A 13,203-nucleotide genomic window follows, 5' to 3' on the forward strand; every position below is an offset into this window, starting at 1 on the left:
CAGACATGGTGGACATTTCACCTCAGGAAAATTAAAAAGTAGATTTGTCATGTTCAAATTGAGAGGAATGGGCCCACAGGTGAGGTAAAGCTCCTGCTCCTCACTGCAAACACCTGGGATTAAATTTTACACCTCAGCTTGTTATGAGGTGTGCTTCAAACGAACCCAAATGCAGACACAACAGCAGAATCTTAGGTGAACCAAGGCCTTTATTTCTCCTAGGTATAGATAATCAACAGGAGGTACACAAAATGTCTGAGTCCAAATGCGCTACTCCACTCCAAGCCGGAAGTTGGCTCCTCAGCGAATGCGGCCGGGGTGTGGGTTAGCTGGGGGAATCACGAGGTCCTCCTCAGCACGCACAGGCTGACATAGCCGGGTGGGCGGAGCTTCGCTGGAGAATCCCGAGGCTTCTCCACAGCACTGCAGGCTGATGTGGCTTGGTGGGAATCCTGAGGTTCCCCACCAGCACAGCCGATAGGCAGGATCAACTGTGTGACGCCTGAGGCGCTACACAGGATGGCCAAACCTTCGACAGCTGATCTCCGAGGAACGAACTGGAAGGGTTCTTCGTATAGGTGATACCCGTGGCTCGACACTGGATGGCAGGAAACAGGAAACAGACAGGAGTCAGAACCGGAGTTTCTTCGGGAGCAGAGACAGACAAACTTACGGGGCAGGATGTTGGGTAGGTAAATGGATGGAATGACTGAGTTGACGGGAGACCGGGGTATTTAATCCAGCTGGAGGTGATAAGTGGAATGCGATCCAGCTGGAGCAGGGCGTGGCAGATGATGGAACTCGGAGGAGGGTACTGCAGGAGAGACGAAAACAAACAGAAGCACATGGCAGACCATAACAAACAGACAGCTGAATGACATCACACATGAGGAGAGGTGATTGGGGAGGGGGAAAACAGAGGGAAACGCACTAGGATCAGACAGGAATCCTAACACAGCTTGTTCGTGCATTGCAACAGTGGGTGGGAAGCAGATGGTGTTTACCAGGACCCAAATTCAGGCTCACAGACTTAGGTATCGGTTCCAAAATACAGTCTTTATTCCAATAAAAAACAAACAAAAGGCGGTATCTACAACGTCAATCTGCTTCCCAGTCGGGAGGGCAACTCAACCGACAGATCCGGGGAGACACGGCTGGCAGGGCAGCGGGCAGGACAGCTGGAAGAAACGGAGTCAATAATCCTCCGAGTCGGGAGGGCAACTCCACTGACTGGTGACTCCGACAGGTAGCTCCGCAGGAGGAACAGAAGCTGGAGGAACGGGAACAGGACGAACGGAGAACAGACGGAGGATGGATGTGTGATTAACAAATGAACCGACAACCAGAGGAGTGCAGGGGCAGGGTACATAGTCCGGGGAGGTGATCAGGGAGCTGCAGCACATCTGCAGGTGGTGATCCAGGGTGAGTGGCTGCATCTGCTGGGACTGGTGAGGGGTGTGGCCACGGGAGGTGAGAAGAGGAGGACACAGAAAAAGCAGACAGGGGACTGAGGGGACACAGGATCGGGGGTAAAACAGAGGAAAACCGGACTCCTGACACATCACTGCGTGCAGTTTTAATTAGGGCCCGAGCATCGGTGCGAAAGCCCTATTGTTTTTTGTAAAAAATTTCTTAGTCGTTAGTCATTCTTTTTGGACGTTCTTCTTATCCTTACGTAAAGTGATTTGCCTTCTTGGAGGCTTTATCATATTCAAAAACTCATGAAAGTTGATACACATATGTCTCCTGGCGAACAATTGCGTATTTTAGTGGAGTTGCGACTGGTGAGGGGCGTGGCCACGGGAGGTGAGAAGAGGACACAGAACAAGCAGACAGGGGACACAGGCGGAGAGGGAATTGGGGGCAAAACAGAGGAAAACCGGACTCCTGACAGTACCCCTCCCACCCCTCAAAGGGAGCCTCTCTGCGACCAAACCTGGACCGAATGGGAGGAGGGGGGACGGAGGACCACAACAACACAAGACACGAGAAGGGAAACCTAGGTGGACGGAGGACGGGCACGGGGCAGGATGTGCCTGGGGTGACCGTTTCGGAGGACGACCACGGGGCGGGGCGGACTGGGGTGACCGCTCCGGAGGACGCGCACGGGCTCGGGGAACCCCTCCGGGGGATGATGACAAGGCAGGGCTTCGCTCTACCCGAAGGCAGCAGGAGCCTGAGGCGGGACGTCGGCCGTGCCGGAGCTGGAGGCGGGGTGATAACCGCGCTGGAGGCCGGAGCTGGAGGCCGGAGCGTCAACCCACCCGGAGGCAGCAGGAGGGATGTCGACCGCGCCGGAGGACAGAGGAGCTGGAGACAGGACGTCGGCCGCTCCGGAGACCGGAGCTGGGGCATCGACCCACCCGGAAGCAGCAGGAGCGTCGACCGCGCTGGAGGATGCAGGAGCTGGAGACAGGACGTCGACGACCCGTCCAGCGACAGGAAACAAAGGAGCAGCGCTACTGCAGCGTAGGCCACGCTGCAGTAGCGCGGTGTCTGGATCGCTCACCGGCGCTGCAGGGGTAGAGAGTCCGTAGTGGCGACTGACTGGGCTGTAGGCTTGCTCGTGGCGACTGACGGGGCTGTAGGCTCGGTCGTGGCGACTGACGGGGTTGTAGGCTCGGTCGTGGCGACTGATGGCTACACGTCCAGAGACCAGGGGCGTAGCAGGACCGGATGGCCGGTGACCCCGGTGTCGCCTCCTTCTGGGGGGGGGGGGGGTCCCAGAAGGCCAGGCAGGTTCCCTCAAACCCAGTCAGTTCAGTTCAGTCAGTTCAGCCGAAACGGGATCATTCCGGGGGGCCTGACAGGCAAAATATTGAAATAAAGCAATGTACCTCGGCCCCGAGTCTGTGGCCGCTGGGTCCTTCTTTGGTCGATTCATTCTGTTATGAGGTGATGTTTACCAGGACCCAAATTCAGGCTCACAGACTTGGGTATTGGTTCCAAAATACAGTCTTTATTCCAATAAAAAACAAACAAACAAACAAAAGGCGGTACCTACAACGTCAATCTGCTTCCCAGTCTGGAGGGCAACTCAACCGACAGATCCGGGGAGACACGGCTGGCAGGGCAGCCGGCAGGCCAGTGGGCAGGACCGCTGGAAGAAATGGAGTCAATAATCCTCCGAGTCGGGAGGGCAACTCCACCGACTGGTGACTCCGACAGGGAGCTCCGCAGGAGGAACAGAAGCCGGAGGAACGGGAACAGGACGAACGGAGAACAGACGGAGGATGGACGGGTGACTAACTAATGAACCAACAATCAGAGGAGTGCAGGGGCAGGGTACATATAGTCCGGGGAGGTGATCAGGGAGATGCAACACACCTGCAGGTGGTGATCAGGGGTGAGTGGCTGCAGCTGCTGGGACCCGTAAGGGGTGTGGCCACGGGAGGTGAGGAGAGGAGGACACAGAACAAGCAGACAGGGGACTGAGGGGACACAGGAGGAGAGGGGATCGGGGGCAAAACGGAGGAAAAATGGACTCCTGAAAGGTGGGGGATTGCATCCTTTTTGCTGACTGATCAAAATAAAAAATAAGGCTTTAAATTTAAAGGCTTAAAACCAGCAGTGCCACATTTTTTCCCACACTTTTCACAAACATATGATCATATCAATGCAGTTGGATGTCATAAAATTCAGATCTGTTTTGATTAATGCCAACATCCTGCTGCTTCATGCTCCACCATGATCACCAGCTGTTTGCTATGTTTGACTTCTGCTGTTTATAGTGCTGGACACATAGAATATATTGTATATCAGAGTCTTTCACTTTAGCCTATATTTGAAAAATAAAAACAATATATTAACCAAAACAATGAGCTGAAAGATGCTAAAATGCTCTGTAGAGTTAAAGGGGACCAGCAGAGTTGGAGAGTCTCTTACAAAGAGCAAACCCTTTTCACATTTTGTCATCTGATCCATTGTTTATATAAAAGTATTAATTGCAGCAGCTGAAATAATTGCTTTTCAGGCACCTTGGGAGCAGCAGGAACAACTTGTGGCATGTCACTTTTGAAGTTAATATGGCTTTCTGTTATTGAATAAGTCCAATATTCACCCTGTTTACTAATCAGTTATATTTACAAAAATTCACACTATCTTTTTATACATTGCAATCAAAAAAGAGTCAGTGCTTAGACCGGAAGTGGGTGGGAACTAACCGGAAATTGTTCATTTAAGCGTGAAACTAATGTGGGTTGATCAGAAATTGCTAAATTTATTAATTATTAGAAAACTATTTACAGAACAGTTTATTTTTTTAAATAAAAGGTGCTATATTTGTTGTTATTATTGAGCTATAATAAGGATAAATGTCATGGTTAGTCATATAAAAAAAATTAATTGCTGATATTCTTGTATTAATATTTACTTTATAATGCCCAGTTTGTGACAGGTTTAAACTCTTTTATCATTATACATGTAACTTTTTATATATCATTTTTCAGCTGCAGAACATTTCAAAGGCTCGTCATACAATCTGCTTCACTCTTGGATGAGTGTAGAGAACAACTTTGACTTGTTGCTATAGGACAGTACAGAAAGGACGAGACTGAAATAATACATACACAACACAATCATGTAATGCCTTGCTACATTGCATAAAGACATGATTTCTTCACCTGAAGATGTTGCTAAATTTCTGCTGTCCATCAAGGCTGAGAAACACGGCCTGTGTTCTCTCATTAGCAGTCAGCATGTGAAGAGTTGAGTGGCTCAGTGACATCAGAGCGGGATTCACGTCAGGATCAAAGCCATCCTTCATATTATTGTCCTTCACAGCCTCTTCTGCATCCCAGCATCTCCCACATCCACTCACATGAGTCAGCCATCTGGGATGACTTCAAGAGACTCCAAACATGTGAATGCTGTCTGTTATCCGGCCATATTGTTTTTATCATTGAATAAAGCCTGTATAACAGGGAGTTTCTAAAACCTACAGTGTGGAATTTTTGTCTCCTCCTTCTGCCAGTGAGAGTAATTACAAAACCCCTGTAGACAGGTGTGTACGTCATAGGCTCCGGCTTAGCCTGTAGATCAGTCCGGCATTTCGTCATTCAGGGTGGGCTCTCCTCACCACGGCCCTTTCTGGGGGTAAACATTGACATTGCTTTGCATTGAAAGCAACAGAGAATCGGAGGAAGTTGAGACTTTTCTCCAAACTTCTGCTTTAAATTGACCACTTTATACAATAACACTATGCCGAAGAGTTGCTGTGTAGTTAGTCGCACCAACAATGATGTGAAAAACTAAATTTGTTTCCCCATTATGTCCTAAAGAATTTCCTGATCGAAGGTCTCTAGGAACCATTCTATACAAGGAAGACTGAAGTGATTAAGATCAAAATAAACGTTTTCATCTATCCAGCGTGTCCTGTGGCAGGTAGAGTGTAAATATAATCCCTTGACATGCTGCCGCTGTTTCCTTCCAAACTCATTTAGATCCGGTGGTTTATGACGGGTTGGTTTTCTAACGCTATTTAACATTGAAGTCTATGGAGAGAGTCGCACGTTTTCCCCCAAAAGTGGGCAGGGACATTTCTGAAAGCCAAAGTTCCCAGATGTGCCGGTCCGATTTTTACTGGTGCTACTGTTGCAGCTGTAAAACAGGGAATAAAAAGTGTCAAAAATGATCTATAATATGCTGAATATACATTAAGTAGTGTGATGGTTACAGTTTAATGCACAAATATTTAAAATGTTTTGAGACTCCCAGCAGTTGGTCTACAGTTTTTACATTTTATTTAGTCAATGCCTTTCTTAACTGAAATGATTACCTCTGTCACAGCGGGTTGCAAAAATCTCATCACTTAGCAGCGAGGAAAGCTTAGTGGACTATTTTTCATAACATTTTTATAAGATTAGATTTAGATTTTTGACTTTATTGATCCCAAAGTGGGGGTATTCATTGGGTCCTGGAGCTTGGCTGCTTTTAATTTTAATGATTGGGCATTGTATTTCCTCCACCCACCAACACAGCTCATCTACGGCCCCACTATCTTTGGTATCTAGGGATGCCAATTTAATATTTTAAAGAAACTGCTTTGTTTTTACAACTCCATTTCCAAAAAAGTTGGGACACTGTGTAAAATGTAAATAAAAACAGAATGCAATGATTTGCAAATCTCATAAACAAATATTTATTTGAAAATAGACCAAAGAAAACATTAAAATGTTAAAACTGAGAAATGTTATTGTTTTATGAAAAATATCATTTATTTTGAATTTGATGGCAGCAAAGTGTCTCCAAAAAGTTGGGACAGGATCATGTTCACCAATGTTTTGCATCACCTCATCTTTTTACAACACTGTAAATGTTTGGGAACTGAGGAGACCGGTTTCTGGAGTTTTGTGCTGCATTAAAACCCTAATAACAGAAAGTCATATGTCCCGATTGGCTGTTAATGGGCTGACAAATGTCACGTCCTCAATAAGGTGAAGTCTATCAATAAATTGATTCTTGGTGATTCATGTTCTCCCCTTTTAGCTGCAAGTGTCAAGCCTCTGCATTAATTAATAGTAAAGGAAAATGCATTTTAAATGGAAATATCTGCTAATGCTGACTTCATTTCTCGATCCTTGAGAGGCAGTGATGTGTTTCTGGGAGACGTTGCTAAAAAGTTTCAGGAAAGAAGACAGAATAATTATAACAATAGCTTTTCATCAATCCTTTCTCTGCCCTTCCAAACGTATGGACACTGTGGGACATACCTCAACAAACCAAAAGTGGGGCAAAGAGTATGTTTGTGTGGGACAAAGTGGGACATGTGGCCAATGGTGAATCTGAAGGTTTTTGATGGTGATCTGAAGTTTTGATTTGTCTAGCTAACTTATATGAAACAAACAGAAGACTTTGAGGGTTACAGGTGAGGCTGTTAGCATGTTCAAGGCCAAACAAATTTAATTTGAATGCAACGTTTCAAACTCCCACACAAAGTAAATACAGTAAGAATAAAAGGAAGGTGACGTTTGACAGTCAGTGGTTTTATGTGGTGCAGCTCACCAGTCTGCTGACCTGGATGGTTGGGATGCTGCACAGGGTGGTAATCAGGAGTCATCTCAGCTACTGTCTCCTGATCTTTCTGTATGGGAACCACATCTCTTTTTACACCACACATTCATTGTGAGACTCACTTGTACTATGTCGCATCACGACGTGAATTTGAGACACAGCTTCCACAGAAAAGCAAAAACCTCTGAGAATGTCCTTCTACCGTTTTCACACAGCTAGAAGTAGAGTCCCAGCCGCTGCATTTCCTGTAGTTCTGCCAGTTTCCATCATATTCTGAAGCTCAGCTTGTGACTATTTGGTCAATGATGGCAGTAGACCTGTTGACAGACTAACCTGGACTGGACCCACATATACCAGTTTAACGGACATCCAACAGCCCCATGAGAACAGCCGTTCTGCTTTCTTCACAGCCTTCAGACACAAGACAGATGTTAGAAGAGCTTCTGTCCTGCAGTGTTTACTAGAAATAAGAGACAATCATAACGTGGGACAAGACGTAAAAATGCTGAGCAGTCCACATAAAGTGGGACACCTGGTCCAACAGGCGGAAGAGGGGAGGAAGAGGGACAGAAAGAGGTGTGTTAGATCTGAAAGTCACAAAGAACTGATGGACTGGAAAACACTTGACCGCATCTGAATTCTTATTATGGACACTAATAACAGACCTAGAAGGTGTCCATCTGCTGAGTCATCACTGTTGCTGTTAATCAGAGGACATTTTGTCTCACCTGGACCTGTTGCATTTATTCCAGCTGCTCCAGTATGTTGAGACGTCCCACTGTTGTCTTGTGCTGTGGCTCCATCATCTTCAGTAGCATTGAACTGGAGATCCTGCGGTAGAAGGCAGCACATCGTACCTGCAGTTTGTTCAGTGTCCACAAACTGCAGCTCTCTTTTCTTAGATGCAGCTTTCTGCTGCGTGTTTGGTTGCATTGCTCTTCATGCTGTCGTCACCATGAACCTGCTGTTGGGAGATGTTGGTCAGACCAGTTGGAAATGTTTCCTGATGCTTCTGAAGCCCGACTTTTACTGTTCTGCTGTGACATCATCAGGTTCTCTTCTGTGACATCATCAGGTTCTCTTCTGTGACATCATCAGGTTCTCTTCTGTGACATCATCAGGTTCTCTTCTGTGACACCATCAGGTTCTCTTCTGTGACATCATCAGGTTCCCTTCTGTGACACCGTCAGTTTCTCTTCTGTGACACCATCAGTTTCTCTTCTGTGACATCATCAGGTTCTCTTCTGTGACATCATCAGGTACTCAGATCAACATTCTACCACAGAATGCTTCAGATGCTCTTTCGAGTTTCAGGGTTTCTTCAATACTTCAGTAACAGCTGATTGTGAGACCTCACTGTGGATTACAATGTGTTGACATTGTGGTAACCAGCTGGTCAAAAGTTTGTATTTTTCATTTCATGATGCTCAAGATGTTTTCAACGTGTGACAGATCTGGACTGCAGGCAGGACAGTTTATCACTGGACTCTTTGAGCCTTGCTGTTGGAATACGTAACTACATTGTAACGTTAATAAGTTATACGTCAACTTGGGGTCCATTTTCCTCTTGTTGCCGCATCCAGGAAGGTTTGACATCGTCTCATAACCTTTAAAAGTGCAGAACATTCAGCCAAGTAGTTTGTACCAGCAGAGATTTGTGGTATAACAACAGTGAGAATCTGCATTTTCCGGGAGTGGCGGATCATTGGGCCCTTTTCAAACTTACCGCTGCCGCTCTGTTAAGTTACTGAACACGGCTGCTTCAAATGAGAGGCTTTTAACAGGTGAAACACGGAAACCCCAGGACACACTGCATTTGTTGAATCCATCGCACTTTATAAATAATTTTCCTTTTTTCTTAGTCGTGATGCTGCTGTGAAAAGAGTTTTCTTTGGTTAACATATTGTATTTGTGTTTGAATCCACTAGTATGTGTGCAGATGGTTCTACAAAGTTTTTGGGTTCTTTACAGAGACAGTGAAGAACAGAACTCTCGACTCTTTACCTATTTGGTCAGTTGCAAATAAGGTTTTTACATTTGTAATTTTGTATTTGCACACACATGAAGGTTGAGCGGAAATCTACAATAAATTTGGATCGAGTAAATGTTAATGAATCAAGTTGGATTTGCAGACTTAATTTGGATACTTGGGACATAAAGCATTTACTTTAAAGTTACATAATACCTTTGAAATATTTTAGCAGGAAGAAATCAGGTTGGCATTATAGTTAACTATCAAGTAACATGAGCAGAAGGAAATTGCTTTAATGTTTCTCAATAATATGGCATTATAGTAACTGAAAAATATTACTTTGAAGCAACATGATTATTTCAAGCAGTCCAATGTGAATTAAATACTTTTGTTTGAAGAGGAAAAGTCTGTGAGATGGCCACACTCTGATCACGTGGGATGAATGTACACATTCAAATCAAGTAAATTCATAGAACTTTTATTTTCAGTGTAGACAGCAATTAGTGACGTACCTGCAGAGCAAGACAAGCGGCCATTTGTTGAAGTTTTGCAAAAGAGAAATGCAACAAGAACGATCAGCCACAGTGAGCTGTCTGGAAAACTGTTTGTTAAATCCCATTGTTGGTGTCCGTAATACTGACTGATTTCTTGATCAAAGTGTCTTTTCAAAGAGCCCTGTTGTGTTAAGCTGCACGTATTTAACGATTACGACTTTAATGTGCAGTTTTGATCTTGTCTTCATAGTTCAGCGCTGATCTTAGAGGGTCGTCTCTTCTATAACTAATTCTGAGCAGTGGATGCTTTCAATGAGCACATCTCGTGGGAGGCCTGGCAAATAATTCTCAATGTGTACATCATTTTTGTAATGACTGCCAGCTGATGCAGGAATGAATGCTTGATGTCAAGGCCACAAAAAACCAAACCATTCTTTTCAGTGAGTGAGTCGTCAGCCACTTACCAGCCGGTGAGTGTGCTGTTATGAAATGTGCACAAATGTTAAGAATGGCTCTCAATTTTTCGGAACTCTTTCATACATTTGCTGTGGGGGAGGTGTTGATGCAGATGAATGGAGCTCAGATGAGACAGATACACAGACTGAATTACTCTTGCAATTTTTTCCAGTCATTTTACTAGTTAAAAAAAGCTAAACATGTTAAAGAGCTGAATCAGTGGAATAAAAAAGCATGAATGTGTTGTTTCTGCATCGTTGGTCCATTTCGTACTACCTCCTACTTCCTGTTTGCAGTTGTCTTACTGGTTTTTGCGTGCATGAGGAGCTGCCTGCATTGTTGTGTAATCAACACACATGCTGATGAGGTATGTGTACACTATCATTTTCAGCCCATACATTAGTTGTCCCTGACTCAGACTGTAAAAATATTAATGTCGAAGAGAAACAGGAAGTTTGGAGGCAGTGAAACCGCAGAATGTGGTTCAAACCCACGCGGATAATTTCTCATGAAACCAACGTACTTGCAACCTTCAATCTGAGCATCACATTTTTTAAATCTACTCGCTAACCACTCTTGAAGGTTTCTCATACTGTTTGATGCTTTTGAACTGCTGTGATGAAACGAGCCTGATGTCTTCTCCATGAGGTACCCACACACTACCGGCTTGATGAATGGCAAAAAATAGTCAAGGAAACTGTAGAAGAGGTTTCTCGTTCAGATTTACTTTCTTTTTCTTATTTTCTTCTGTAAATAAAGGACCATTGTGAACAGAACAAAGTCAAAATAGACTCAATTTTATTCTGAAAATACAGAAATACCTGCACAGATTGTTCTGCCTGCTAGTAATTGTGTTTATGTTGAAACAGAAAATACATTTTGGGAAACGTAATGATGCTCATTTGTTATCCAACCCAGCATCACGGCAAAGCGTGACATAGACACGCTTATCCACTGCAGCAAAACGTAAGATAACCACGCTTTGGGCTGTCTAGGTGTGAAAGTTACTCCCTTTGTAAGCGGGAAACTTACATGCATGTAAATGTCATGTGACGTGGGATGATATGACCAAAGTCACAGGCTGCCATACGACGATGAGGTTCGAATCCAGGAGGTGACACCTCAACCATGTTCTTTTACCGAACCCCAACCATGTGTTTTTGCAAAGCATGATTTCTTGATCTGTAATGGTCATCGTGCTTGGAGAGTCATTAGGAGAAGTGGTAGTCATGGTTAAAGGAATAGTTCAATATTTTGGGAAATGTGTTTGTTTACTTTGCTCACTTGCCAAGTGCTGCGAAGGACACGGGGGCCATGAAGCCACAAATGATGATTTTAACAATGTGGTTTCTGTAAAGATAAAACAATTGAGGTTTAATTTGTTAATTTGTGGGTTTAAGAGGTGCTGTAGCACATTGACTTTGTTTTGCCTTTGAAAAGAGCAACGCTTGCTGTCTCCTTATTTTTCTAGTGTTCCTGTTATGATAAACTACTACTAAAAGATTTTGCACCACAGACCTGTCAATCAAACAGACACGCCCCCAAAAACAGGTCTTCTTGAATCTTCTTTTCTAATGAATGAGGGATTATTTTCAGATGGACCTCCAGAAAACTAATAAGAAGGAGTGACTTTAGCTAACAACACCGAGATAACTGATGGACACATTTTATTCACTTTGGATTTGATGAGAGAAGTTGAATGGGAGTCTATGGAGCCGGAGGCTTTTTGGAGCCGACCTCTAGTGGCACTCGCTGGTATTGCATCTTAAGGAACCTCCCCATTAGCCAATTTTTTTTAAACTCCGAAGATAACGCCACTTTTATATACAGTCTGTGCTTCAATGCCAAGCATATAGTGGGCATGATTTCCCGTGTTGTACACAGGAGCTCCATTTGAACACAACATAAATATGGCCACTTTTTTACTTCCGGGTCATTTCACTCAGTCTGGAACCTTCCTCAGCAAAGCTGACACTTAAACTGGAACTTAAACAAAATTAGCCTAAAACGGGGCAAATCCTTTTCTTTTTCTATCTTTTTTGCAGCTATTCATTCATTGGTTTATTTTCTGCTTGTTATTAGCTAATTAAAAGACATGCGGTGCTTTTGTGCAATTGTGTCAACATTTAAAGAGAAGAAAGCATTCACAGTTGTTGATCAGCGAGACATAACGAGGAAAGAGAGCACGAGAGGAAGCCGACCAACACGGGGAAGCTGAAAGGAGCGCGTTAGCCATGCGCGTGCGAGTCAGAGAGAGGAACGGGGAAAGGGAGGGCGATAGCGGGAGAAAAAAGCCTTCATTAATTCAGGCTGGATGGGAGGGATGTTGGTGCTGTCCTGGCTGAGGCTTCACTACCTCCGCCGCCGTGCTGCATGGAGCTGAGTGTTTGGCTGCTGTCGGCTCTACGGGAACCAGACGAGTTCAGTCCTGCCACACGGACACCGTCCGTCTGTCCGTCCGACCAGCCGGGTCTTCACTCAACCATCAAACAGGGATGTTACATGGACGGTAGTGGGAGCAGCAATGGCCAGAGGTAGGACAGACTTTCTTGTGATTACTCCTCCTGTGTTCTCCCATGTCTGTGTTGTTCTCGTGCTTCCATGTCGGTGCGCGCGCTGGTTGTTGTCATGACTTTAGTCTGATCTGTCTTTGCTTTATGGCACATTTATCTTTTTGCTACTGCATAGGTATACCTATTTGTTTTTTTTCTTCTCTCTTTTTTTTAGCCAATTCAACTTCATAGGCTATATACATATACATACATATATATGCGCATATGTATGTATGTATATGTGTGTATATATATATATATATGTATATATATATAAGATGCCTTAGGAAGCAGCTGGCCACAGGACACAGGATCAATACAGTAGTTTGATCAGCTGGTTTTTGACACACCTCTCTGGGTCAGGTCAATCTTTTCCAGGAAAAAACATCTTAAAAATATCCTGACAACATACTCCAAGACAACGATTCAGTGACCTTAGTCTGGACATTGAAATTCAAGGGCAAAATCATGGGGAAAAAAAATCATGTCGATCCTGGACATCAGCAGGATATATTAAATTAACAGGATAATTATTTATACTCCAGATTATTATTTTTATCTTGAGATAACTGCCTTTAACTATACATCTAATGCTATTATATTTAAATCTGTGATGAAACTGTCCTTATGTTGAGTATAGGTTGCCTCTTTGGGATGAATGGCGCTTAGCTGGAGACTTGATTTCTCATGATTGATTTCCAGTGGGGCATGCTTAATT

The 13,203-nt window shown here is 44.3% G+C and overlaps 1 protein-coding gene across 6 annotated transcripts in view; it reads left to right on the forward strand.

Annotated features, from left to right (window-relative positions):
• The first annotated feature begins 12,187 nt into the window (after nucleotides 1-12,187).
• LOC138634242 (diacylglycerol kinase beta) overlaps nucleotides 12,188-13,203 on the forward strand; it is a 178,951-nt gene continuing 177,935 nt past the window's right edge. For 2 of the 6 annotated variants that reach the window (XM_069721012.1, XM_069721011.1), the window contains exon 1: nucleotides 12,193-12,467. The gene's annotated coding sequence lies outside the window, so the exon portion shown is untranslated. Of the gene's footprint in view, nucleotides 12,468-13,203 lie in introns of all 6 variants that reach the window. The other 4 variants (XR_011311961.1, XM_069721010.1, XR_011311962.1 and 1 more) reach the window with 3 other exon arrangements.

Source organism: Brachyistius frenatus, unplaced genomic scaffold (assembly GCF_029030835.1).
Source record: "Brachyistius frenatus isolate BFR_SWC_R1_liver_20210118 unplaced genomic scaffold, ASM2903083v1 Contig_255, whole genome shotgun sequence".
Classification (NCBI taxonomy): Eukaryota; Metazoa; Chordata; class Actinopteri; family Embiotocidae; genus Brachyistius; species Brachyistius frenatus.